Below are 5,364 nucleotides of genomic sequence, written 5' to 3'. Positions count from 1 at the left end.
GTATTCATTTATTCTCTGCTTTCTCTCACCAATGTTCTATAGTTTTCAGCATACAAATCTTGCATATATTTTGTTAAATTTCTACCTAAGTATTTCATGACTTTGCTGTTATTTTAAATGTTTCTAGCTTCCTACATCTTAGTCAGAAGCAGAACTCAAAACTCCCATAAATCTTGCCCAGGCTGGTGTGGCTCAGTTGGTTGGAGTATTGTTCTGTACACCAAAAGGTATGGTCAGGGAACATACCTAGGTTGTGGGTTTGATCTCCAGTCAGAGCACATACGAGAAGCAACTGATCAATCTTTCTCTTGCTTCAATATTTCACTTGCTTTGATATATCTCTCTCTCTTTCCCTCTCTCTCCCTCTCTCTCTCCCTCCCTCCTGTCTCTAAACCAATTTAAAAAATATATTCTCAGATGAGGATTTTTTTTAAGTCCCATGAATCTTCATTTTACTTTCTGGCCCATTTATGCTCCATTTTGACCCCTTCTTCTCACTTCCTTTCTACCTGAAGAAAGGGTTCTTTTTCTTTCTTTAAACCTTATATCAAAGGGCAGGCACCAAGAAATCCTTACTAATTCTTCTCAGCACATGCATATCAAATGCCTCATCTTTTAGCTTGCACTATTGTGTGGTTCAAGTTCCTGTTCTGCCGGGGCTGACCAGCAGACCCTGAGTGACAGATGAACAGATTGCTCTGACAAGCATTTCTGTGAAAGAGAGGGCTAAGGGACTGTTCTACTTTAGAAGTAAAAAGCAGTCCTGTTCATCTGCCTTCTTAGGCTTTTATTGTCACAACAGCTTGAACTAAAATTAACCTCTAGATACAATCCCCAGGGTAAGTATTCTTGAGAAAGCACATGCTTCTACAAGGTCGGGTCTTTAAAGACTAAACGTAGAGATTCCAGCAAAACACCCCGGGGGCTCGGACTTGTTTGGAAAAGTCAAGGCAGGGGCTGCCGCCTACGGCAAGGTCCCCTCAGCGGCCCCGACCTTTCGGAGAATCCTCCTTACAGACTTTCCAACCAAGTCCCACGCTTCCCCACACTGTTCCTCATATCCAAGCACAAGAATATTTGTGCACCACCCCATCCCAAGCAAGGGTCCCTCCTTTCTCTTTGCTAAATCTGAGTTCCAAAATACCCGCCACCTCTTCCCCTCGGTCATTATATCTGAACGTCATCATTCACCAATGCATGCATTTAACCGCCGTGAGTGTGCCAGTCATGGTACTAAGGAACTCTCTCTTGGAGACCCAGTATTCCCAGATATGATGGTGACCATTGCGGAAGCCTCAGAACCAGGAGTTCAACTGCACACATGAAGTGGTCCTCATGTCTAACTGGCTGAAACTTCACAGCTGCCTTTTCATAATGCTTGGAGATTGCCCGGTCAACCCCGATGACAGCTGTCCCAAATTGTCACCCTCCTAAGCACACACTTCTATCCACACCCCTCCTTCGTCCCTAAGAATGAATCAAGTCCGTCATAGGTGAGTGTCCTCACCCTCTTTCAGGTCCTCCATTATCCTCTCACCCCCAATCTAGCCAACCTCAGCAGCTAGAGAAGAACCACAGTCTGGTCAGGACCATGGCCAGCGCCCAGCCTGCAGGGGCCTCAGGAAAGGTGCAGCTGGAACCCCTGGCCTGGGACCACTCAAACTATCAGGGCAGCCATCAGGCCAACCTGGGAAAACCCCTCAAGCCCTGCTAAGAAGTGGGCTTGAGAGAGTAATTGGTGGTGTCCACCCAGCCTTGGCCACCAACCTCAGATCGCAGAGCCCACAGATGTCATTTTCTGATGAGCAGCCCTTTAAGACTTTCCCAGTTCCCTCTTCGGTCTTGTCTTGATTTACCTTGATCACACCTTCCTGGATCCAAATCCCTGCCTTCAAGCCCCAACCTCGCTCTTAACTCGGACCCCTTGCAGACTTGACCTTCTCTCACCCCCTCTCTGTATTTGTACCATCAGTGTCTGGCACTTCCAGTTGAGGCTACTCCTCATTCTAATTGAGGACCTCAGCTCTTGTCCAAGGCCAATGAATCCTCTTTTCAGGGCCGGGCATCTCTGAGGAGGTGAGTGGTAGAGGCAGGGACCCAGGCACTGAACCCGGTACAAGGCATCACAGGCACCATAGGGCTGGACACAGCGTAGGGCCTCTCACCTGCTGCCTGCTTGGGTCAGGACCGGTCCAGATTCTGGCTGGAGAAAATGTCTAACCCGGGGTCACCGTGTGGGGACTGGAAGGCTGAATGGGACAGAAACTGGAGCTACAGAGTAGGGGTTAGGCACTGAGGCTTTGGGTTATTCTGCTGTTCACTAGCTAGGTGGCCTCGGGCAAGTTTCCTAACTCTCAGTCTCTGGGTATGTAAACTGAGGGCACATTGTTAAATGCTCGGAAAAGTAGCTGATATTACTTCTTTTCCTCTTAATATATTTTTTTTTTCAAAAATCTATCTTCCTCTTACCTATCTTCATCCCCAAATTTCATTTCCTTTTCCAAGATGACCTCTCTCTCTCTCTCTCTCTCTCTCTCTCTCCCTAGGAACTTGCTTTCTCACCTACAGCCTCTCTCGTCCTCTTCAACAACACCCCCCAACACCTTTCCCCCATATTCACAGGGCACAGTCTCACCTGCTCTGAAGAACCCTCGCCTGTCTCGGAGTCTCCTTCCATTGTTGTGCTTTCATTGCCAGGTACCATGTTTTGCTATTCATGCTCTTCACCTGCTCCTTTGAGTCTGACCCCTAGAAGTTACCCATGGCCTCCTTCCAGCCCTCCTCTCCTTGGCTCTCCTGCTGCCTGGGGCATTCTTGACACTGTGCTCGTCATCCTCAACTCCTGTCCTACCCCCGACCCATGCTCTGCCTGCTCAGTCCTGCTCTGCGCCCCCCCCCCCCCGAGACTCTCCTCTGGACCCCATGACCCAGGCTCCCAGCCCATTGACTTACCGCTCGGTCTAAGCAGAGGGGGAGACTGGCGAGTTTAGACAGGGCTGCTCCTCTGGAGCCACAGCTCCTGCAGGTGCCTCTTTTCCACAGTTTCAGCGACACTGTTCTCTCCCTGTTCTTCCAGGTCTGGGTGTTAGCAGCTCCCTGTCTTTAGGCATCACCACCCCCTGCTGGCTCTCTGTCCTGCCCATGCTCTGTAAAGACCTGGTCAAAACTGATGGGCACTTGGACCCTTCTGTGTGTGCACCTGCTCCCGGAAGGGGACCTGGCCTCCCATACCCTCTCCTTTTTGGTATTTATTCTACTTTTCTAGAGGAATGGACAGTCCGGAGCACTCTTCCGAGGGGCACATTCACTTCTTCCACACATCTTTGCCAAACACTCACCACACCTAGGCATCACGCAGGGTCCTGGAGAGGTCAGTAAACAGGAGAGGCACTTCCTCTTGTCATTGGCCCTGGCAGCGGTTCTGTGATTGTAAATCTGTAGCAGCTGGATTCTCGGAAGTCAATACCGTGGGTTTTAGGAAGTAAAGTGACGCCCTCAAATGCATCGTCAGAGAGTCTGACACATACCTGGCCACCTTGGACAAAAAGGCACATTCGGGCATCTAGTCTGAGCATGAGCTCAGGAGTCAGGATGCACACCAGGGTGGAACTGGAACCCCTGGCTTTGACCCCAGAGGTTGCATCCTGAAGATTGTTCTTGCCATGGCTGGGAGCACAGTGTCTTAAAAATGAAAGAGGGTCGTCAGAGAATCGCAGCCTTTCTGAAGAGAAAAACAATTTTCTCCGGGGAGAGGCTGGTTCCCCCGCCAGCACCATGTGGACCCCACCTGGTGGCACTGTTTCCCCACAATGCCCGTGTCTGAGTGATGTCACCAGTCCCTTCCCGGCACCCCATCCACCAGGAAGTGAATCCTGAGGCCAATGTGCGTCAGGCCCCACCCTCCTGAACAGCCTCTGACCACAAAACCCTTTTAAAATTAAGTTTCCGAGACGTCAGCAGGAGCGCAGGGTCATCACTTCTGCCCGGATTGGAGTAGAAAGCAAAATAGTCCTAGAGACAAATCATTGGCTTCAAAATTGAATCAAGTTCCCCAAAAAGTTTAAGTAGAGACTTAAAAATTACAATTTAGAAACATTAGACAGTTTTTGCAGACTTAGTGTTGACATTGTAAATATCAAGCTCTACCAGCGCTTCGTTAAGTAGATGGCATACATCAGGGTCACCAGCAGTCACTCGGCAGCTGACACTCTACCTTCAAGCCACAGGCAGTCAATCACCTGCCACCCTGAGGGGAGGCACCCTGAGAGGGAGAGGATGTCTATGGTAAGAATAACTATGTTAAATGTGTTCAGCATTTTAAAAATCTTTTAAAAACTACATTGAATTCATTTTTATGTGAAAAACATATAAAAGTTTCCTTTTAGAAGGTGAAAGTCGTCCATAAGCCAACCACTTAAACACATGAGCATTTATTGAGTGCTTACTATGTGCTAGACCTTATCCTACACACTTTAAATGTGTTACATCATGTGTATTAGGTAATATTGTGACTAAGATCCAGAGAAATGAAATCCCTTGCCCAGGATCAAACAGCTAGTACAAGGTGGAAGTTAGATTTAGATCTGAGTAGTCTGGCTCCAGAGCAAGTCCTGTCAACAATTTCTCTGAGCGAAATTTCTTCCCCAGAGATAATTACTAGTACTGTTTTGCAGTATGTTCATTTAGTCTTTTTTCTATGGTCACACACAGAGACACAAACACAAACAAGCTCACACTAGATATATTATTTTGTGGCTTGCATTTTTTTTTCCATGTAATATATCCGGGTCATCTTTCCATTTCAACAGAATTAGTTTTATTTCACTTTTGTAATGTCTACATAATATTCCTTAGTGTGGATATTGCCTAATATATTTAATCAGCCTCCTATCTCTATCTCTATATATAAAAGCCTATGTGACTGAATGACTGAACGACCAAATGACCAGTCGTCTGGTTGCTATGATGCGCACTGACCACCAGGGGGCAGCTCCTGTGTTGAGCATCTGCCCCCTGGTGGTCAGTTCACTCCCATAGTGGGAGCACCACTCAGCTAACCAACAGGCACCAGAGGTAGGGCTCATGGCTGGCGAGCGCCACTGAGGCGGTGTGAGCCTCTCCTGATTGGGAGTGACTGGGCGCAAGCCCGCAGCAGTTGCAGCGGGGCTGGGATGAGTGGAAGTGGCAGGCAGGAGCAGCAGGCAGCGTTGGACAGCTGGTTTCCACCTGATCCCCACAGGCCACACAAGGGACCCCAGTGGTGCACAAATCCATGCACCGGGCCTCTAGTAAGCGACCCGCTGACCATTTGGTAGCTATGACGCGCACTGACACCAGGAGGCAGACGCTCAATGCAGGAGTGGA

This window comes from Myotis yumanensis, unplaced genomic scaffold (genome assembly GCF_028538775.1).
Source record: "Myotis yumanensis isolate MYYU_CA2020_CCGP unplaced genomic scaffold, mMyoYum1.0.hap1 SCAF_6, whole genome shotgun sequence".
Classification (NCBI taxonomy): Eukaryota; Metazoa; Chordata; class Mammalia; order Chiroptera; family Vespertilionidae; genus Myotis; species Myotis yumanensis.
This window is presented reverse-complemented; position numbering follows the sequence as displayed.